The sequence below is a fragment of the Lathyrus oleraceus genome, chromosome 3 (genome assembly GCF_024323335.1).
Source record: "Lathyrus oleraceus cultivar Zhongwan6 chromosome 3, CAAS_Psat_ZW6_1.0, whole genome shotgun sequence".
Lineage (NCBI taxonomy): Eukaryota > Viridiplantae > Streptophyta > Magnoliopsida > Fabales > Fabaceae > Lathyrus > Lathyrus oleraceus.
Genome location: NC_066581.1, coordinates 313,101,646 through 313,126,711, shown reverse-complemented (window position 1 = coordinate 313,126,711; position 25,066 = coordinate 313,101,646). Strand labels below are relative to the sequence as shown.

The following is a 25,066-nucleotide window of genomic DNA, read 5'->3' as shown; positions in this document are numbered from 1 at the left end:
AAATTCTTGGGAAATGGGGACTAGTCTTGTTGGGAAAAGAATTTTATGAGTTCACCTTTCCACCAATTGAAGATCTTCGTAGAGTGAGACTAATCAATTCATGGAATTTGAATTTTGGCTTCCTAAATTTATTTTCTTGGTCAAAGATTTTAACCCTAGTGTCCAACATCAATCATGTGCTCATGTTTTGATAAGAATCTAATTTTTCTTACAAAAGTATTAAAGAGCCAAAATACTATTTTTCATCGGAAGCACCATAGGTATACCAATTTATATGGATTGGACTAAATAAATTTATTTTCATCAATCTTTTGCTAACTTGCTTGTATTATAGTGAATTAGGATGTTACAAGCAACATTAGAGACAAAATATTAGTAAAGAAAAAGAGTTATATTCTCTTTGTTAAGACTATTTATGAGAATTTTCCATATTTTCCATTGTAAAATGAATGGCCATAATGTAGGAAACTACAAAAGAATATACGAAAATCATTGTAATAATAAAATAGATAAAAGGAGTTATAAATTAAAGGAAAGTTCTGGTCCTTCTGGTCAGGAATTGTTCACTTGGTTGTGAATTAAGTTAGATCTAGAAAGCTCTGTGAAGAAACATGCTTTGTGGTCTGCCAGTCTGAGAAGAGGTGATGCTTGTAAATATTTTGATGCCTAAGTTAGTGACTATCAGATGTGAAAGGTATTTAGGTTTGAAAATATTGTATACATTGATTTAAGGCATGTGATCCCATATATAGGGGTTTTCAAAGGTTTCTTAAGACCTAGAATCTTCATATGGAAAATTGTCGTCCAAATAGACACACGTCGGGGTATACTTTTTTTTGTCATATGACAATATTTCTTCAATTATTTTCCCAAATAATGTATCATCCTAAGTCAGATCCATGTTTGTTTATTGGGTTATGGAACCTTCCTTTGGTATGTATATATGGATATGATATATTCTAAGGTTGTCGTCCGTTTGAAGACATTTGAGTATGTAAATCTAACAATCTATTTATTTTATTAGGCCTTTCACTTTTGGGCAACATATGTTATTGGATCGTGAGCATGGTCATGGTTTGGGAAAGAACAGTTTCCCACAAGCCTAGTCTTATGTAGTTGGGGTATGGCTTGATATCTTGTATCGTCTTTCTCTACATCCTCTTGGCTTTTGTGCCATTTAACTTATTTCGGGCTTTTATTTAAGTTAATTGATCTTCTATTTCATTTCATTAAATGGAGCATACTCGACATAGTATGATTTATTTAAGACATAAATGTTGTATTTGGATTTAGGCTCTAAAGTAGATATTTATGCTTTGATTTTTAGGACATTTCTCAGTCTTTATTAAATATTCATTCATGGAAAGTTGTGAGGGGGAAAGTCCTTGCATGAGGCGGTGGTCAGTTTGAGTACTCTTGTTGTAATGTATTTGTATAATGCCCATAGGGATCATAGGTAATGGGCACATTTGATGGGTGCCCTCTTCACTATTTGGTGAGTGTAATCATTATGACATGAGAAATGAAGCTTCATAGGATTGATCGTTCCAAGTGTTGATTGGAGATTCTTGCCTCATGTTTGGGAATATTTTATATGTAAACAATTTCTTTGTTCATTTTGAACTTTCACTTTCTTAGTTTTTTTTTTGGAATTTAACTACCTCGACTATTCTTGCTGATTCAACTTCCTGCCTCTATCTCCTTTTATTAATATTTTTCGATGTATTTCTTTTACCTGTATTTAAATATTTCTTTTGAATTCTTGCACTATCCTCTTGCTTTGTGGTTCTTTACTCGTTGTCCCGATCGGTCCATGATTCAATATGACTCTTTAGTGGCTCATTGTCAACCATATTTTTATTGTTAGTCAAATACCATTACATTTCACATCTGAAGGATTTGCATTTCATCCCAGAGAAACCAAAAGAAGAAGAATTTTCTTTGTTCAATAAGAAAAGGGTTGTGCAGATTCTTCGAACATGAGAGCTCCATCGTGCCTCATTGATCCTCTATCATTAATTTATGTTGTGAGGGATGAAACTTCAATTGATCCTGATGCATTTTTGGATTCTTGATTGATAATGTTCCGTCTCATTTGTTACTTACTATTCTCGCAATGCATCTTTACCCATCTTTTTTGATTTTGACAAAATGGGAAAAGTATATTTTTTAAGGGGAGTAAAGTGTACTCTCCACTTAATTGAGGGGGAGTTTAAACACTCAAAATATATCTGTTTATTTCTTTTACCACTTATCTGAGATATGTGTTGTCATCATCAAAAGGGGGAGAACGTGGAACCAAGTTTTGTAGGTTAAAGAAGCCTTCATGATGGATATACTTTTGATAATGACAACTAAATGTAAGCATAATAAGCGGTTAAAGATGCAAGCAGACTAAGTAGGGTTTGGTGGGTGTGACGATCACTATAAATATCCCCTGATGATGGAACCTAAATGGAATATAAATCAAGCCTCATATCCAATTAGAGTTCAAGCAAGTGTCTATAATATTGAATTACCTGACAAGTCTAGAAGCTTCAAAGTGTGAAAGAGAGGAAGTGTGAAAGTCCTTCATGTTATGTCAAGCTGAATAGTATATTCTAAAAGAAAAATGACATTTTCATAAGGTTATACGACTAAATCATCCCTCCCACACACACACTCTCTAAAAATATGTTTTCAAACCTGTTTTTATTAAAGAATTATTCCTAAAAATGTTTTGAAGACTTGTCGGTTGAACTAGGAACTGTTTGAATGATTTTGGACAAACAATTTATTATCTAATCGATTGGCACCTACCCAATTGATTGGGTAAATGTAAAAGTTGTCCTTAATTGTTTAGGATAACTTCTTAATGAAAAAAAATGACTATATTTCCTTTCTTTTCTTTTTAAACATCCTAAAATATTAATTTTAGGCCTTGCAATCTATTAGAGCAAGATGTCAATCGATTGACACATTAATTTTGGCCTAAGAAATTTAGCTTTTTCGTGCCACCCTCTAGCCTATAAATACAGGACCCTTCCTTCATATTTTTCAATATCCAGAATTGTGAGCACTTTATCTTACACCTCACTCTCTCTAAAAACATTTTTTCAACTTTCTCTCACTTATATTTAGTAGTAGTTCTTTTGAGAAATGGTTTTTGTTAGTGAGGCATTTTTGTAATTCTTGAAGGATAGTATTGTAAATTCACCAAGGAACATTTTTCACCTTGGTTGAATAATTTATCCAATAATGGATTGCTTATTTGGGTTCGAAGATAAACTCTTTGAAAGCTTTGGTTTAGGGATTTAGTTACTAAGTCATTGATTCGATTCGAAAGCTCATCCCGTTCAAAAGCTTTCTTCGGTTTGAAAGTTCAACCCGATCAAAAGCTTTCTTCGGTTAGAGCTCATCTCGGTATAAAATCTCAAATTTGTTCATGGTTATTCTAGTAAAAACCCCGATTCGGTTCGTAAGCTCGGACCAATTAAATGGTTGCTAAGGTTGGAGATAGTCCCAGTATAAAATTTCATAGCTTCGTGGTCAGCCTGTCAAAACCTCGGTTCGGTTTGTGAGTTCATCCCAAATTAAAAATTCACCTAGGTTTGAGATAAAACCATGTAAAATATCAGTTTATCTTGGAGACTAACGACTTCAAGTTTCTATTTGGAAATAAGACTAACCACGTCAACCCTTTGTTTGGAAGGAAGACTAACCATTTCTCTCCGTTGTTCGTCTTTTGGTTGGAAATTAGCCAGAAAATTCATTTTCCCTGTATAAGAGAGTTCGAGAGTTCAACCTACTAAAAACTCTTAATGGATACTCTCAAGAACAAATCTTGGGGATAGGAGTAAGTCTTTTCTTTTTGACTGAACCTCTATAATTCTTGGTGTTATTTATCTATCCCTGAACTCTTTATTTCCGCATTATATTCTTAATTTTTGCTGCTTATTTCTAAAGTCTTTTTGAAATGAATTTAAACTTTGAAAATGATCCAATTTTTTTTTCATACTACCGTTTTTCTGAAACCTACAATTCACCCCATCCCTCTTGTGTGTGGAGTCATATGTCCAATAAATGAATCTAATTTGTTTACCTATTAGAGAATGTGAACTTACATGGACTAATATAAGAGGTGGAATCCATCACGTTGAAAGAAGACTAGACATGGAAGTTTGTAACCACGATTGGATCAAATTTTTCTCATACACCTCATGCTCATTATTGATTGGGAAAAAATCGGATCATTATCATATTCTGCTGGATTTCAAGTATCGTGTGATTTAAGTAACCTTTCAATTTAGTTATATGAAGATGTGGATTGAACACCCAGATTGCATTAATGTAATAGAGAGATGTTGGAACTCTAGAATAGTTGGTTTCTTGATGTACATTCTATCCCAAAAGCTAAAAACTATTAAAGAGCAACTCAAAATTTTGAACAAAAACCCATTTGGTAATGTATATTATTATTTCAACAAGGCATATATCAATATAGACAATATCCAAGCTCAAATTCAAATTTAAGGTCAAACTAAGGAGCTTATAGAAGAAGAATATAAGACTCATGTTGAATTAGAATGTGCTATAATAATCGAGGATATTTTCTTGCAGGAGAAGGCCAAAGTTAAGTAACACCTTATGGGGATATGAACACTTCCTATTTTCAAAAAGGTTTCCAAAAACAACCAATGCACAAAACTTATTACCAGTTTTAGTGATGACATTAAGCTTCCATCTAATCTAGAGTCAATTTAAAATCATGTCACTAATCATTTGGGACAAGCTTTTATTATTATTAACGGTTGTGTTAATAATGGATTTATTGGTGATGTAATTCCAAATCAAGTCACTTTGCATACTATAATTTTTATAACTTTAGGACTGATACTACTACTACTACTCTATATAACACCCTAAACCCCGAAACTTATAAATGAAGAATTACTCGATAATTTAAGGTGTCACCAATGACAATCCTTCAAAATAACACATAGATATTTTGAAACATGTAGCGGAATTAAACAACATACAACACCTGTCTTCGCATGATCACCTTCACTTAGGGTATCATCACAACATGATCATATTATCACAGTAATGAAAATCAACTTCAAATTGGCTCTTATAAAGACTTAATTTTTCACAAATGGTTTCAAAAAGGATTTCACTATCCCAAATATCAACAACTTCATAACATTTATTAACTTCAACAAGCAAGTCAACATCAAACATAATAAACAAAAACGTCATTTGCCCCTCCCTCTATTGTTACAGAATAAGAGCATGATGACTAAATAAAAGCGATAACTAAAGAAAATAACTCCAAGAGCTATTTCCCACTCATAGTAACAACTCTACTCCTGATTATCTACAAGATGTCCATGGTGAACAACATCAATACAAAGGGGGTGAGAATTCACATCAATAATTAATGGTATAAACTGCAAGGTAAAATTCAAACATCTACTCATACAACAACCATCACAAAACATCATTCTCACACCCAATCCATCAACATACACAAATAATCACATATTCATCATTTAAATTATGAAATGAGACTTACAACTTCGACCAGACTCATGCATGTGGTACCATATCATCATCAATTAGTTTACTCAGGAACCAGGTTCACCCTGCTCGAACCTCAAATCCACCCTGCTCGGATTCGGTAAAAGTCTTCAATTCACCCTACTTGGATTGCAACTTGTCTCTTTCATTAATAACAACAACATAATTAATGTATATCACAACACATCAATGCAACAACAACATAATGTTTAAAGTCCCCTCCCGACAATAAACAAAACATGCATTGACCCAACGATAATAGTTCCCCTCCCAAACTATCATCCCACAACAACATACCCATGATTCAATGACATAATTCATGCTCATACAACAACATATCATCATCATAATTCACATAAATTATGACAGCATCATTATGACATATGCACATATGCACATATACATCATTCATCAATTATTTCATATATACGATTAAAATCATGTTTAATCGTAAGTCATACCTGTCATCATTTAAAATACCAGCTAACAGAGTATAACAGTAGCCTAAATATCCAAAAAAGTTAAAAAATCGAAATATGTAATTTAATATCATCAAAACAAGTATTTACGCCTATTGCAGGTTCATGACGATTACCCGTCATAGTAGTGACATCTGTCACCAGCCTCATTACTCCAGAATGTCACTCAGGTGATGACCAACTTGAAAGACAAACCTGGGTAGCATGACGGGTTACTCGTCATAGTGGTGACGCCCGTGAGCACCCTGAGATTTGCAGAATTTCGTCCACTGATGGAGTTCATTGTAGAACTCCAATTTTCTCATCCCAGCCATACAAATTCGATACAGAAATATCACACACATGTTTTATTTCATCAACAATACCTAATTTCATCGAATCAATACATTTAGTTCATGTTTTTCATAAATTCATGTTATTCACAAATCTTCAAACGCACAACAATGGTGAAAATAAGTTCATTCACAAAACAGAATTTGTCACCCATTAGAGCAGACAAATTTCATCACAAACAAATATTCAATTACAAATAATAGAATTATGTAACAATCTCAAGCCCTATTGGAGGTTAAGGACTCCTTAATTCTACCCATTATTGAAAAAGTTTTCCCCCTTACCTGATTATCCTAACAACAGTGCAAAATTCTGACTTTGACTATCTAAATTCTTCCAAGTTCTTAGCTTTTCTCTTGCACCTTCTCTAGTCTCCTCTCTATTCCTAAATTCTGATTTTATGTATGATAGAAAAACTCCCTAGGACTAGCTTATCTCTTAGTTTATATAATTAGGACAATCTAATTAAAATTATAAACTCACCTCTCACCTACTAACATTCTCACTCATTCCTCCACTCTATTTCTCATAATTCTCAATTCAGCCCCAAACTCTCTATTTTCTATTTAATTAATTAAATTCAAATAAAATATTATTATTTTAATTACTAAAATAATTACTAATAATTCTAGCCCACATCCCCCAAATCTCTAATTACTCATACACCCTTATCTCGAGGCTACACACCCTCATTACCGAACTAGTTCAATTATCCCACATAATAATTAAATTAAAATATAAACAAGTCAATTAAAATAATAACTCAAAAACTGGGATGTTACACTCTATATACCGACTTCCTCTTGCAAAACATGTTATTGGGTCTCATTGGATATATAAAATCAAAGTTAATTCTAACATATCAATTGAGCACTACAAAGCATGTATTATTGCTAAGAGATTATGTTAATAATATGGTATAAAGTATGCAAGATCTTTTTCTCCAATGACCAAGATGACTATTATTGACACTCTTATTTTTGTTGTATCAATTCGTCAATGGCATAATTTTTTTTTAACGGAAGCTAAAAATTATTTTCTAAATAGTGATCTTCATGAGGAAATTTATACAGAACCTCCCCCGAGTGTTTGTCATACTCAAGGATACGTGAGTAAATTAAGAAGGCTATACATGGTCTTAAACAAATTCCACGAGTTTGATTTGAGAATTTTAATTACCATTGTCATTACATCTTTTGGTTTCCACTCTAGGGATCCTGATTCCACTTTCTTTTTAATAACCACTTTTCATGGTCGCATTTTACTCTCATTCTATATTGATGATATAAATATTACATGTGATGATGCTTCTGAGATTTATGATTTGAATTTATATTTAGCCAAGCCGTTTATTATGAAACACTTTGATACTCTTTACTAATTCTTGAGGATTAAAGTTACATACTCTCCTAGAAGTCACATTCTCTTCCAAATCATGTACATTTTCAACATCCTTGAACAAGCTCTCATAGAATATAATATAATCCCTTTAAATGTGTTAATTTATCATATCCCACTTTGTATATTCTTCTTTTATTGACAGTCTTGTGTACCTTACGATTACCGCATGTGATATTATTTACGATGTTCGTGTTATCAGCCAATTTATTACTTTTACCACTAAAAGATATTGAGCAGTTGTTCTTTACATCCTTCATTATTTTTGAGGAATTCAATTTCAGAGCTTTCTATATCCTTCACAGTCCTTATAGGAGTTACACACTTATTTTGATGTTAATCGGGCTTATAAGGTCATATATCCTAAGTCTATCACAAATATTTGTATCTTTCTTAGAAATTTTTTTATTTCATGAAAAAGTAAGAAACAAGAATATAGTCTCTCTCTCACACACACACACGCACACACGCACACATACATTGTGCCATGACATCCAACACTATAAATATAGTTTGAGTGTGTTGGTTACATTCTCAAATATAGTTTGAGTGCGTTGGTTACATTCTCATATCTATTTTTTTTAATTAACTCTCATGTATTTTTATAACAAGAGTTCTATTCAAATTGCTTATAACTCAATATTTCATGATCACACCAAACACATCGAGAATAATTGTCACTTTACTTGCCGTCATCTTTAGCATAAAACAATTATTTTATTGTTCATCTTTTATTCCTTTCATATTGTTGATTTGTTACGAAGATTCATTTCATAAAACATTTTGTTTTTGTTTTTTAATAGACAAACTCTCATTACTCTTTGTTAATGCATTATGAGTTTGAAATGAAATATTAGATAATATTATTATATATTTAATTATATTTAAATAGGAATAGTTTAGTCTTTTTCTGTTTAATATTTATACTCTATTACAATTTTTACTCTTCCAATTTTACATATTCTAGCTTAAAAATATTCTCCCTTCTAATAATTGTTTAGTTTTCAATCTATGTAGTGTTGTCTCGGTGTGTTAGTTATGATTGCTAGCAAATGATTTAAAATATACAATGACTTATATCTGTTATACACATACATGTGATATGTCTCTATCCGTATATCTTAATATAATATCTACACCACTACCTATCAAGTTCATAGTCATTGTTATAATTATCCTGTAATGGTGGCTTTATAATTAGTACTATATCTTGTTGAAGTTGCATAAGCTTTCAGAAGATGCATTCAGAAGCTACTTTCAAAATATGAACATCATAATTTAGTGTAGTCTTGCCATATCATATCTCACCTAAACTAAAGTTTTTTTATAGTTAGTTAGAGGTTGTTAGATCCTAAACTTCTATATAACCACTTTTTATAATTAACTTGAAAAATTGAATGAATGAGATTTTACTTCTACCTATCTCTTTTCTTTGTTTTCATTTATCTTCATCATGATTTTTGAAAATTTCATGATGGTATCAGAGCTCTTCTGAGTTTTACTATGCATCGCTTTCTTCCAATGGTTTGTGGTGCCAAAATTGGAGTCAACGCTGTCGTTGGTAATTCGATTCAAGATCAATCACAACAACCTTGAAACATGTATTATGTTCATCCTTCAAATAGACATTATTCTGCTTTAGTCAAACCTATGTTAACACATTCAAATTATCATGCATGGGTAAGATACATGCGACGTGCGCTAGGAGGAAAGAACAAATTTGATTTTTTTGATGGCTCCATTCTAGTTTCAGAGGAATTTGATCCAATTTTTAAAGCTTGGAATCGCTGCAACATGTTAGTACACACATGGATTATGAATTTAGTTGAAGAATCCATAACACAATATCGTTTTTCTTGAAAACGCCGTTGGTGTTTGGGATGAACTCAATGATCATTTTTTCACAAGGTGATTACATTGTATCTCTGAATTACAATGTGAAATATTTGTTTTGAAGCAAGATTCACGATCGGTTTCAGAGTATTTTACAGCTTTGAAGGTTCTTTGGGAAGAACTTGAAGCCTACTTTCCTACTCCTGATTTTCTCATTGAACAATGAGAATACGTAGGTACGAGGATGTGAATCTTTGGCAAGCACATTCCTATTTGTTCCTCCTTCTTCCGCATTAGGGTAAAATTCATATCTCTCATAACCCATATCATCTACCTTGAATCATAACCATTCACCCTAGTGACATACTGCTTTCTTTGGAACCACACACCAATTTTCTTTGGAATTCCATATATACCCTTTTAGGACACTTGTCCACCTTTGTACCAAGAAATGTTGACTATTAAACCATTATAAGTGAATGAAAGATGAAATTACTTAACAAAAAAGAGTTTATTACTTCTAAAAGAGATAACAAATCGATGCCTATAATCTTTTTACGTATATAAAATAGTCAAGACTTATACACTTATGCTCAAATAATAACTAACTATTAAGTGGAGTGAGAAATACATTTAGTACATGATTGGAAAGTTTAAAACTTAATGATTATAAGACAGATATATATCTACATGGCAGATAATATATGATAAAAAAAAAGAAAGATGTGTGGTGTAGAAAATTAATAGCTTCTCTAAGCTATTTTAAGTGATTAACACAAGTGTTTTTCCACTTATCCACCTAACCCCTCCCATCTCCCATAGGCACTCAAAGAAGCTACTTAGGTGAACATCATAGAAATAAGATAAAAATCATATTGTCTTGTAAAAATTCAAAGAAATTAACAAGAATAAACTTCTTTTTTTCAAGTCAAATTTTTGTGTATCCTTTTTCCATAGTGGGTTTGGAGTAGGTTGGGGAGAGAAGGAGATGAAAATCATCAGAGAAATAGGGTTTTGAAAAAAGTAGAATTGGTGAGAGAAATAGATGTAGATGATTGTAGTTCCATATTAAAGAACTAAAAAGATGAAATGATTGAAAGAAAATTTTGATCAATTGATATGAAAGATAGTTGGTTTAGAATTCTGAAGAGACCGTTGAATTGATAAATATGGAGGAAAAAGTATATTGTTGTTTAACTTGAGTAAACAAATGAAATATAATAGTTTGAGTAGAACCATATGTGAGATATGGTTGTTAAAATAAAATTTTGGACATTGAAAGTCCATGAAAAAGACAATTGGCCGATGCACGAAGAAGGTTAACTTTGTTTTTTCTAGAGCATCTTATTTTCTTATATTATAGATTCAACCACTACACATAAGTTTCATTTGACCTTCATATAATTCTCGGAAAAAAATAGAGAAATGTATTTGGCACCTCTAAAGTTGTATTTGATATCCTAACATACAATACTACAAATATACCCATTTTATCTTGGGTGTGACAGTGATTTTACCTCGGCTAAACAAGCGAGGTAACGAAGGGCACATGATAACGTGTCACCTTACCCCTCGGTTTTTTAATAACCGAGGTAATAGTTGAAAATGTCATTAGTTCGATCTCTAGCAACAACATCTTTTATTTTCAAAACTATGTAGTGCGTGTCATATACCTGTTGGTTTTTGTTAATAACCAAGCAAAAAAGACTAGTATTTACGTTGGTTTTTGACTAAGTCGTATAATTTTTTTACACATAAACTACAAATTATATGTCAAAATCAGATCATTTGTATTTTATACAGAACATAACATATAATACCAAATTTATATTATTAACAAAATCAAATGTACAATACTTACAATACTTATAATATCATTTGGGATGCACTAAACCTCTACCAAGATAACTTATAGATATTTGCACCTATAATAACAAAACATCTATACAGTGCTTATAACAACCAAGAAAAGCTAGTCTTTTCGAAATTCATAATGAGATAGGAAGGAATCGACCCAATGTGATCGGATGTCATCTATATCTTCTTGTGGGAATGGTATTTCTTTGCTAAATCCCTATAATTTGAACAAAATTTAAATTATGATAAGCTAACAAAAACAACATTAACTTAACAAGTATACATAAATTACATGTATTTGGATAAAGTTAATACCTTAAGTCATGCATTAGTAATACCTCTAGAGACAATATTAAACATATATCTCATAACATAGTATTAACATTAAAAGTTTTCGGTTTATTTTCACGACTATAAATAATTTTCATATAATTACTAATTAATACACATAAAGTACAAGTAATAGATTAGCGAACATAAAAAGAATGTAAAAAAAACACAAGTAATACTTACATTTGGGAAAATGAACTTTGGCTTTTTACCAAGTATATTACGTTTCACAAAATTGTATCCTACCATAGCTCTACATGCCGGTAAAAATTATACATTTATAAAAATTATTCAAAGCTAAAGGTATGATTTAAGTGTTATAAATAATACGACTTACCCGCTTAAAACGTTTTGCATATCTTCACTAAGTTTATAGTGTAACAAACATAACATAACTACAATATTTTGCTTCAGACATAAAATAATTAGTTGTCAATGGTTCCTACATAAACATTCAGAATAATTAATAATGTGTATAAAATTAATTTATAAATAAAAACACAAATTAATATATACTTATGCATGGTAAAACGGTCCCATGTAACAATCTTTATTCTCAATAATCAACTTATTTTGTATGTACATCTTGATAGTGTTTGTTGCATTCCCTTGAAATTGAATGTTCAATAGATCTAAGAAACAATGTTTTTTCAATTTCCTTTTAACACACATCTCATACATGGACCAGATTAAAAGTTAATGCAAAAATCAAATTTTCGTCTTAAAGTATAATAACAATGAATATAAGTTGAAATCACCGTGAAAATTATACTTATCAGTACCACAATTATAGTATGTGCATGTCTAGCCAATCACCTGCCTTCAAAATTTTCACAAGACAACTCTTATGAAGTATAAAAGATTGTTGTGGTTCATGTTTTAATTTAAAGTAGCAGATTTATGGAATTTCTTCTATCATCCTTGATAGTCTCTTTATGTTATCTAGTTGAGGTGGTGTGGTCTTAATATTGTGATGTGGGACAGAACATCTATCTTTCGTGATTTCACCATCCATAACAATTTTCTCAACTAGTTTCTCATGTATGTCCAATTGATATTGAATTGGATGGTTGAGTACACTCATTGATTTCAATTTATGCAACATAAAAATAACTAAAATACAATGCAAAAATTCAAATACACAAACAATAACAACAACATACAATATAAATTTTTTAACTTATATTTATACCTCCATCACATCGCGGGTACACTTCTCTTAGTCAACCTCAACCATTCTCTCTCGCTCCTCCTGGACTCTCTCTCGCACCTCCTGCAACATTCTATCCCGTTCCTCCAAATGCACCCTCCCACATTCCTCTAGAGTCCATTTCTATATTGCCTCATGAGTCCTCTTCTCTCGCTCCTGTTCTAATACCTCCCACGTCTTTTTAGCGACTATATCTTCAATTTCCCTCTTATGGTTTACATCATTAATGGATTGCGATTGTCCAAAATGTAACTACAAGTCAACTCATTTTCCAATACCACATACACGCCTAGGATACTCCCCGGTTCCAATCGCTTCTGCTAAGATGTCATAACGATCTCGTGGAACAAAGATACCAACTTTGAATTGTTCAACCAGTACATCTTACAACACATATAAAGTTCATCTTTCCAAAATTGAATTAACTAAAATAGGTAATGTTGGAAAAAGCATCTCCTTACAATCTTTTCAGCCACTTCACATGTAGCCTTTGATGTGAACTCGCCACCTGGTCTTTGACGTGCCCTCTTCCGTTTCTCATGCCGTGGTGGTGGAGATGAACTACGATCAAGGCTTATAGAAGGATCTTCCAGCTTTAGTTCCCTTTGTTTTATTTTTTCATTAATCATTTTCTCTTTAATTTTATCATATCCTCCTTGAGACAATCTATGTTGATAGATATTTCTAGCTCTATTCTCATTTCCTTTTTGGCTTTTAGCCAAGAATTCAAGAGTGGTGCGAGACTTTACCAAATTATCTCAAACTTTATTATCAATATATGAATACTTCACGTATGAAGGTGTTTCGTTATCTTTTAGATGATTAATATAATCATATGTGAGTTGTGTCTTAAAACCCCTCCAACGCTCACCAACATATGCAAGCCGTTTCTTTTTCAGCATACTATCCTCGGGAGTAATAAACACTTTGTATGTTTACACGATACAGTTGATATTAGTATTAAACCGAACAAATTAATGATTATATATACTTGTAAAACAAATCATAAAATTCAAAATAAATACCGTAATATCGGTCCATGTGCTATCTTTCAAATCACCATGAATGTCATGCCAATGATATATCAAAATACTCACTTTGCTTCTACCTTATAATGCTATGTAACTCTTAAAATCATCAGCGTTTTCACCATAAACCTTATCAGTTCTCAGATCAAAATTAACCGGGGAGCGAATACCGCTATCGTGGGATTTTTTTATCCTTGGTGTATATTGTGGTACCTATAATTTTTCTTTTACTTTTTGTATTAATAGAGGTTGCAACAAATGTTGTATGAGAGGTACTTTTCGAATCATCCATGTCTGTGTAAACTAAAAAAAATAACAACATATAACACAAACACCAACATGAACTTCAAAACCACATCACACGACACTTCATCAAAAATGATTCAGAACATATAAACATACTAACTAGAAATATGCAGGGGAGAGAGAGAGAGAGAGAGAGAGAGAGAGAGAGAGAGAGAGAGAGAGAGAGAGAGAGAGAGAGAGAGAGAGAGAGAGAGAGAGAGAGAGAGAGAGAGAGAGAGAGACCATAAAGTCATATTAACTAGAAACTTACACAACAATTAAGTAATAACACAATGTTTATTTCTAACACAAATTTAAAGATAATGTTACTATTTCTAACACATTGCATGAACATGATTAAATATTGAAACAACAAGTTATGATAAAACATTTCAATATGGAAGAGTTACATATATTTCAGTGGTATTGTCATTTCTATGAACATTTCTAAAACTAACACCATAGTCGTAACAACATTTTTAACAACATTTCTATGAACATTTCTAAAACTAATGTCATTTCTATGAACATTTCAATGGTGAGTTATGTACCTCAAACATGATGATGAAGCTTCAACGAGTTTTAAAAAGAGATGATGTTCGAGTTGATGTTGGAAGAGTTTATGTTGAAAAGAGGTGATGTTCGAGTTGATGTTGAAGTTTTGAAAAAAACCGTCTAGGGTTTTTGTGAAGAGAATGACGATGAAGTTAGAGTGTTTATTTATAGGTAAATGAAAAGTTAGAGTTTAGTTCTATGAAGTGTTCACGCAATAGAAAAAATACATTAGTTTTTAGACAAAACTGGGGAAATATATTAATTAAAAAATAGCAAAGCCCCATAGCACCATATTCTGAAAAATAATTTAAAATAACTATCACATCGTTTTTTAGACAAAATCGAGGTAATAGATTAATTAATAATTAAAAATAATATACAAAAAAGGTATTTGAAAATGTCAACGCAAAAGATATTACCCTTCGACTGACCAATATAATCGAGGGTAATACAAATTAAAAATAAATAGAAAAGGGAAAAGGTAAAAGAGAATAGCACCGTGTGACCCTAAGCCAATTAAAAATAAAAATAAAAGATAAAATGGAGTAACTGGGATTCGAAGGAGACTCTTTGGTAGTTATATTTCCTTAGTTTTGTTAATAAGTGAGGGTATACGCTGTATATATCTTTTAAAAAAAATAATAATGATGACGCTTCAAGGACACATACCTCAGTTATTGGCGGGTCGATGTGAAAGTTTATCATAAAATATATTATTTGTAGTTGTGATATTCTAATAATACCAGAAACACCGTCTCATTTATTTCATCTATCAAAATCTTGTAATGATATTAAAAATCCAATACATGATTTTACTAGATCTTTTTAAAAAAATGCGAAATATGGTAATATATATATATATATATATATATATTCTCAAATCGGCAGAAAAATCTTCAACTAATATATTTGCAGCAGAAAATTTTTCTACAATTTGCAGTAAATTATGCAAATAGAAACTCAAACAATTAAAATATTATAAAAATGCCTAATACCATTTTTTTTAAATCTAGCCTGAGTTCTTACTCGATGTTTACAAATTGCAGTAAAAAATAAATAAAAAATGGTATAAATCTTTCATAAATCTAATGAAAATGTGAAAAAAATTCTACACTCCGCAACAAATTTCGTAGGTAAAAAATTAAACTAAAAAAATTATAAAAATACCTAATACTAAATTAAAAAATCGGATAATATCCCTATGAACATTTGGAAAAATACGGTAAAAATGCTTAAAATTCAATATCAATTTTTTTAAAATTTGATTAAAATGTATTTATTTAAAAGTCCGAAAAAATATGTATGTACGGTAATTTCTACTAAGATTTTAATGCAATCGGCAACAAAATTTACCGATATCAAAAATCAAACAATTCAAAAATTAAAAACAAAATCCACATCAATTTAATTTTTAATAGAAAAGATATTTTATTTATTTTATCCCATTTGTGGGGTGCCAGGATGAACTTAAGGCAACAGGTAGATTCTTCAAAATGTTAAGAACGTGGAATGGGCCTTAAACCATTTTACTTACTTTTAAACATTTTTAGTAATACAACTTTTTTTTGAACAAATTCAATTTTAGTTTTCTCACAAATTTTTATTTTTAAAATATTATTGATTTAACAAATTATTTACTTCAATATATAAATATAAATAAATATTATTGTTTAAGAATGAATTTTTAAGATTTTTTTTATATTAAAATAACCAAAATTTTCAAATATATTTTCAAAATAACCACGGTTTCAAATTATTTATCAACATAACCACTTTTCAAGTATCCCTCTAAAGCATATGTTAGTTGGAACGACAAATGCATGTTCTCATTGAACCAATACGCCAATTGGAATGCCGCATGCATGCAGATCAAGTCAATGTAACTGACGCATGCTTTATGATATGAAGAGCAATCACCATTGCATTTGGCGCATGAGTTAAATATTAATTTTTTTAATTAATTTTTTATGTTATACTTATATAAAATTGAAATAAAAATATAAATGAAAAATAATTAATAATATTATGATATAAAGTTAAAATATACAATAATTGACAAGAATATCAATGACCTACCCGATTGAAATATCCCATGTTCTACGTCTCGGTGTGTTAGTCTGTCTTTGAGGTCTCCCAGGATTTTCCTAAGATGTTTGGGGTCTTTGAGTACTGATATGATGCAATGGTGGCTGAAGTGAAGTTCCAATAGAAGGTCCAACAATATTTAACAAATAGAGCTTAGCTTTATTTTCCTTAATGATTTTATCGCTTGCATCGTACATCTTTGTTTTGATCTTATTTCCAACTTCGATGTTACTTTTAGTTTTGTCCTATTTTTTTTTTCTTTCATATTTCTAATGTGGAGCTTAACTTTGTTTTCGTTAATGACTTTGCGGCTTGGATCTTGAAAACCCTGTTAATCCCTAGGTATATAAACTCATTTGTTATATAACTAACACAAAGAAAATACTTTTGACGAGACACTAAATTGACTAAAGTCCTTTAGTTTAACTAATCTGTTGTTTTAGAAATTGTAGGCCAAAATTGTCCGAGGACCAAAATATTAATTTTCTCATGTTTTTCATGTCTTCCTAACTACAGTATTAACGTATCAATAATTTTAATAGTAGTTTTTTTTGTAGGATCAAGAATTGTGATGCATGTTAGATATAAAGACACGTTCGTCTTATCATTTTGTTAAGCATAACATTGCATAGTTGCTTATATTCATTCCATAATTCTAAATAACATATTAAATAATGTTTTATCCTTCTCGATTTTTCACAATTACACTATAAAATGTCCATAATTGTAAATAACATATTAAACAATGTTTTTTCTTCATTAGTGCCCTTTCCCACCACATGTGATGATCTTATTGGTTCTAATTTTCTTTCTCCCCCTAAAGAAAATTAACATATCTCAAATCTCCTTCTCTCCCATTTCAGAAAATAAATCTCCCTCTATCCTCATTCTCCCAAATCCATTCAAGAGGGTAAAGATTCAATTTCCTCCCCACCGATTCTATCTTCCTTCTTGTAAGTCAATCTCTGTTATGAAGTTATTTTGTTCTTCTCGTCGCATTGTATTGTTTATTGACTTTTTCATCTTCCTTCCCGTTTTTTCAAGCACGTGATCGATAGAGATTCACGGTTTTGGTATGGTTGTCGATTTAACGACATCTCAATAGCTTAGTTTTATAGTTTAAATGATTGTTGAACACACTTTTTGATTTCTGGGTATATCTCATTGTTTTTTTTAACTTCTAACAAAGCTTTATGTTGATTTCTGTTTATTTTAGTCTGATGGTTTTTTTAAGCTCTAAACTTTTTGTCTGTTTATGTATGTTTGTTGTTTTTAATTTTTGCATACATGGAGCATAACTTTGTTTTCCTTAATAGTTTTATTGCTTGGATTTTACATTTTTGTTTTTGTCTTATTCCCATTTTTATTGTTAGTTTTAGCTTTGGCTTGGTTTTTGCTTTTTTTTTTCTTCATATTTCTAACATGGAGCTTAGCTTTTTTTTTTTTCGCTAATGATTTTACAACTTGGATCTTGAAACCCTGTTAATCCCAAGGTGTATAAACGCATTTGTTATATAACTGAAATAAAGGAAATTTTTCTGATGAGGTACTAAATTGACTAAAGTTCTTTAGTTTTAGGGAATAAACTGTTGTTTTAGAAATTGTGGGCCTAATTTGTTCGAGGACCATAATGTTAATTTTCTCATGTTTTCACGTCTTCTTATCGACAAGTATTAGCAAATCAACAATTTAATAGTAATTTTTAGTAGTATCAAGAATTCTAATGCATGTTAAATAAAAAACACGGTTGTCTTGTCATTTGTCAAGCATTACATAGCATATTTGCTTATGTTCATTCCATTTTCATTGTAGGTAAATGACATTATGTTATAAGGAGGACAAATGTTGGACCAAATGCCTGAAACAACGTCTAGAAACAAATGTCTGACACGATGCCTGGGACATTGTATACCACAAGGTAAAAACTAGTTACACGACCAAGTAATGACAGATTAACATATACAAGATGATGAAGCATAAAAGCAAAAAATAATACACAAAATTGTTAACCAAGTTCGATGAAACCACACCTACGTTTGGGGGCACTATACCCATGAAAGAAAATCCACTACTTCGAATTAGTACAACTAGTCTTATAGGAACATCAACCCCGTGATGTTCAATTCCTCTCCCTAATACCAATGACTTTCTATTTATGACTCCCCTTAAATATGAGAACCCCTCATACTTTCTCTCGATCACTAACCCCTAGTGATCAATTCAATAACAATTCTATTGATGGTTGAATTTATAACTCAACTAAGACAAAACCAACAACTATGCCAAGTTACTGAAACATAGTGTGGAGTACACAAACAAGATCTAACACTAATGCTTATGATATGAGTGATAACATTAGCATGGAATACAAGTAACAAAAACACTTTGTTCTCAAGCTTATAAAATTAATATCATGGAGCAAAGTTTTACAACTCAACAAGCAACCTCTATGCCTTAAGATATGAATATAGACGCTAGAGTGGTGCACAATAATAACTCAAACATAAACTCAAAAATAGAAAACCTAACACTAAGAGTCTTCAAAGAGTGCGCTACTCAAACGTGAGGTTGAGTCTCCTTAAATAGCAATGCCATTCTAGGATTTTCTCCTTTGGATTTCTGATTGAATTTCGTCTAGAATAATATCATATATTTTTGGATTTGATTTGCTCCATAAAAATATCCAACAAAAGATATGATTTGTTATTAATTCAAATTCAAATTTAAATCTCCATTTAAATTGATTTGATCTTCAACAACTGTCAAAATAAATCACACAAACGCATTGCTAAAATATAGCAACAAACATGATTGAATATCAACCAGAATTTGGATCAAAAATATAACAACATTGACATGTTTAACCAAGCCCATCTGTTTCACATATGTTGGAACATTGTGTTCCACATGCGTTCCTTCTTCAACAAAACTACAATAACATTGGTATGTTGTCAAAGACCAGATGTTGCAGCACACATGCTGGAACATTATGTTCAACATGTTACACCAGGACATCTAAAATAACTCTCTTCAAATAAATATTCTTTGTAGAGAAAATCTTGGATCCGATCTTCCTTCAAAGTAAATCCAATGAAATCTTATTTGACTGAGCAAAAAAATCTTTTAATTAAATCATATATTTTATATTCATGATTTAATAAAATCTTTTCCAACTTGAATTGGATTAACCACACAAACTTCTATATCTTCTAAAGAAATTAACACTAGAACAAATCTGAAGGAATTTTACGCCAAGATGTCACAAAACATGTGTTGAGCATCTTGCTTACAACCAATTAACAACACCTTGGACTGAACATATCTTTTTAGAATTAACACAATCACACTTATATTTCCTCATGAAATATAGCTAACAGATTGAGGCCAGATGCTGGAATACATGTTGGAATATCGTGTTCCACATGTTGCCTATACACCAAAATACATCTTATACATATGTTGTTTTACCTATAGCCTATTACATAGAACAATAATATCCCTCATTGGCAAAACTTGGCTAAAACAACTTACAAGATGTGACTTAGAAGTAGCACAACATATTAAACAGGAGAACTATTAGCAACAACAACAGATAACAGAGTAGAAAACACACACATAAGTAACATATAATTAGTGGTTACTACATAGCAAAAGATTAGATCAACACATACACATCAAACCAACACATCACAGAGAATCATGTTGGTACATCTTATCCCACATGATCATGGTGGAACATCTTGTCCCACATGATCATTTCTCCGCCTCTTTTCCATAATTTTGAAAAAGGTATGGAAATGAAAAACAACACAGAATCACAATGAAGAAGCACATCAAGGTAGCAACAGAACCACGAGAGATACAAAGCCATTATAGAACCAACTCAAAGCACAACAATAAACTTCAAGTTACCAGCACGCATCATCAACCAAAGGACCTCAACTTTGGAAACATGTACCATATAATCAGACCACAGAAGCACATACAACAATGAACACTAACCCAACAATAGCAACAACAACAGGTTATGGTGATACAACTTCAACACTTCTCCAACAAAAACTAGATCAATTTCATTAATAGGTACGCAAAAATTGGACACAATGTCTTAGAAATCTTCATCCTTCCATTGAGTTGGAAACTCAGTCACCAATATGTCATACATGTTGTTTGGAACAACCTGATTAACATCTTCATTCACATCTTTGAGCATTTGGCTACTCCAAAAAAGTTGTGTGCAACTCTTCAGGCATACATACCTTGGGAATCAAAGGTGTACTCTTTCATTTACTTCATTTGAAAATCAGGAAAGTAGGTGACATCTCCTACCATTCTCAACTGCATTTGATGAACAATATATTCCACCATATTTTATGTCATGTCATCAACATACATGTGAGCTCTCATATTGTCTTTCACAATGACATCCTCAAGTAGCTAAACAACCTCTTCACATGTCAAATATTCTTTTGACAACTTCCTTTCAAGGGTTATCCATTTGTGATATATACTTCCACTTCTGAACACTTTCCTTATAATGGGAAGACATGTTGTATAAGGAAGCAATAAAAACATTTATGGGAATCTTATTTCCATTAACTATTTTCTTTGACTTCTTGTATGATCTTTTACAAATACCAACATGTTTAGTAACACCTTCATTGACTGGTTCAGACCTAGAGCTATCAAATGGGATCGGACCGACCCATCATCCCTATATTTTAGAATGGGCCAGACCGCAAAAAACCTTAAAAAAACACGACCCTATCTTTTTGGGCCAGCCCACCGAGCCTATATTTTTCATGGGTCGGGCCGACCTAGTGGACTTCAGGCTTTCCCATTAAAAATAAATTTATAAAATAATTTTAGTTAATTTTGGGGGAAACATATTGAGCTAAGATATGATTGCATAACTGTATTTTCATTTGAAAAGAAAATTTAAAGAGGATGAAGATATGTTTTCAAGATGATGTGATCAAATAATTAATTGCAAGATGAAGAGAAAGTTTGACGACTATTAGAGATAATGTTCAGATAATCTCTACTTTAACATAGATGTTATTGTCGTATTCATATATATGAATATTTTAAACATCACATGACTAAGTTTATGGTCACTATCTACTTATGTTATGTAGCTTTTGTCCATTACAACTTTTTGTAATATTAAGACTATAATATTGAAATATGGGCCGAGTTGGCCCTTCGGGCCACATGGCCCATTAGAAACTAGATCAAGCTTATTTTTAGTAGCCCATGAAGTAATCGGCTCGACCCACTTCAGCTTATTTATATGTTTTCCCCCCGGGCCGAAGTGGGATGAGCCAGGCCAACCCATTTGACATCTCTATTCAGACCCTTCATGAACTTCATTGTTCATATGGATAAAACCCTCATCAACATTGAAAAAATAATTAATAACATCATCAATGTTGTCACTCACCTTATTCACCACACTAAGATTGTAGGTACATATTTCTTGATATTAATTTTATAAGCTTGAGAACAAAGTGTTTTTGTTACTTGTATTCCACGCTAATTATATCACTCATATCGTAAGGGTTTGTGTTAGATCTTATTTGTCTACACTATAATATGTGGAGAGCAATATCTGGTACATATTTCTTGGGTAGAGTTCCTTTCTTGACATAACAACTACGCAAAGTTACTGAAACATAGTGTGGTGTGCACAAACAAGATCCAACAGTAATCCTTATGATATGAGTGATATCATTAGCATGGAATACACGTAACAAAAATACTTTGTTCTCAAGCTTATAGAATTAATATCTTGGAACAAAGTTTTACAACTCAACAAGGTAACTAACCTCTATGCATTAAGATATGAATGAAGGCGCTAGAGTGGTGCATAATAATAACTCAAACAAAGACTCAAAAATAGAAACCCTAACACTAAGAGTCTTCAAAAAGTGCACTGCTCAAACGTGAGGTTTGAGTCTCCTTAAATAGCAATACCATTATGGGGTTTTCTCCTTTGGATTTCTGATTTAATTTTGTCCAGAATAATAACAGATGTTGTTGGATTTGATTTGCTCCATAAAAATCTCCAATAAAAGATATTATTTGTTATTAATTCAAATTCAAATTTAAACCTTCATATAAATTGATTTAATCTTCAATAACTGTAAAAAAAATCACACAAATGCGTTGCTAAAATATAGCAACAAATTTGATTGAATCTCAACCAGAATTTTGCTCCATAAACGCAACAACATTGACCTACTAAACTAGGGTCAGATGTTGCACACATGTAGGAACGTCGTGTTCCACATGTGTCCCTTCTTAAAAAAATGCAACAACATTGGTTTGTTGACAAAGACCAGATGTTGCAACTCATATACTAAAATATCGTGTTCCACACGTTGCTCCAGAACATACAAAATAACTCTCTTCAAGTAAATCTTCTTTGTAGAGTAAATCTTGGACCAAATCTTCCTTCATATTAAATCCAATCAAATCTTCTTTGTCTGAATCAAAACCAAATCTTTTAATTAAATCATATTCTCCATATTCATGATTTAATAATATCTTTTCTAACATGATTTGAATTAACCACACAAACTTCTTCAAAAAAAAACTTATGCATCTTCTGAAGAAATTATCACGACTACAAATCTGAAGGAATTTTACACCAAGATGTCACACATCGTGTGCTGAGAATCTTGCTTAAAACCAATTAGTAGCACCTTGGAATGAACATATCTTCTTAAAAACAACACAATCACGCTCATATTTCCTCATAAAATCTAGCTAACAGACTGAGGTTAGATGCTGGAACATTGTGTTCCACATGTTGCCTCTACACCAAAATACATCTTATATGTATATTGTTTTACCTAATGTAACAAATCACATGTATCAACACTAAAAAAATATATTCCTTCACATAAACTCTGCAGTATATCAATCTTTTCATGATAAATATGGTTACATCTTTTTGGAGGTTTAAGTCTTGAAGGTAACATCATTTTCTTGAACTACAATAACAAATAATTACATTATTGGCTTTTTGGACTTTAGTCATTTCTCTTCTATGGTCGCACAATAGAACACTTGAAATCTTGTATAAATATGTTGAATAGTTACAGGTTATCTACCTCTCATTTCTTTGAATTAATCAATAATGAATCTGATATCAACTTCTTCTATTTGTCAATTCTTTTGCATCTAATTTAATGTTAAGTATGAATAAGTGGTTGCATAAAACTTTACTAGTAAGGAAGACACTAGAAAATTGAGGTGATATCTATTGTGAAAAAAGGTGCTACATTCCCACTTTATTTGATTTGCACTTGTGCAAAGAAGACTTATAAAATGAATGGTTGTATATTAGATAGAAATATTCCAACAAATCATTAGCTATGAGAATTTTTCTGAATATTGTTTATTATTTGCCTTGCAGGTTGTTTATATAATAAGATGAAGCTACCACATTTTATTGCCATAGCTGGACTTATGTGTGCGATGTTTGCTAATTGTATTCCTCATCTTTCTGCTCCTAGATATCGCTTCTTCTTCGATATTTTTGTGAACTCATAACATTTCCATTTTGGAATAATATATAACGATTAGACAGCCAGTTGTCAAGAACATGATGAAAGCCCTATTCTTTCAGTTTACTATTGGAGTTGGAGTTCTACCATTATATTTGGTTAACTTTACATAGTACTAGGCTCATGGATCTTCAACATAAACCTTAATGATTTACGATGGTTAGATATCTTTTACTTTCTTTTTGGAACTAATAATTGATTATCATTGAAGTTTCTAATCGATTAATATTAGGTTATAATCGATTATATTGTTTTAAAGGGCATTAAAACCAATCTTCTTTTTGAGCTAACCTCTATTCTGTGAATAGAAGTCCCTTCCCCATTTCATTTCACCTGTAAACCTGTTTTGACACTTCCCACTTACTACCTCTCTCTCTATAAATTTTTTCTTTACTTATATTTTGTAATTCTAAAAGGGTAGAATTGTAAATTCACCAAGGAAATCCTTTGTATATACCTTGGTTGAATCCATTTAGGGATTTGTTTGAGTTAGAAGCTAAATTCGTAAAAACTTTGGTTTTAGGATTGTGTGATCGAACC

General features: G+C 31.4%; 1 long non-coding RNA gene across 1 annotated transcript; it reads left to right on the top strand.

The window, feature by feature from the left end:
- Window positions 1-17,674: 17,674 nt before the first annotated feature.
- Window positions 17,675-24,618, top strand: LOC127129204 (uncharacterized). The gene is made up of 3 exons (XR_007806220.1): window positions 17,675-17,905; window positions 18,765-18,870; window positions 24,376-24,618. It is a non-coding gene; the product is annotated as an uncharacterized LOC127129204 (long non-coding RNA).
- Window positions 24,619-25,066: the final 448 nt, after the last annotated feature.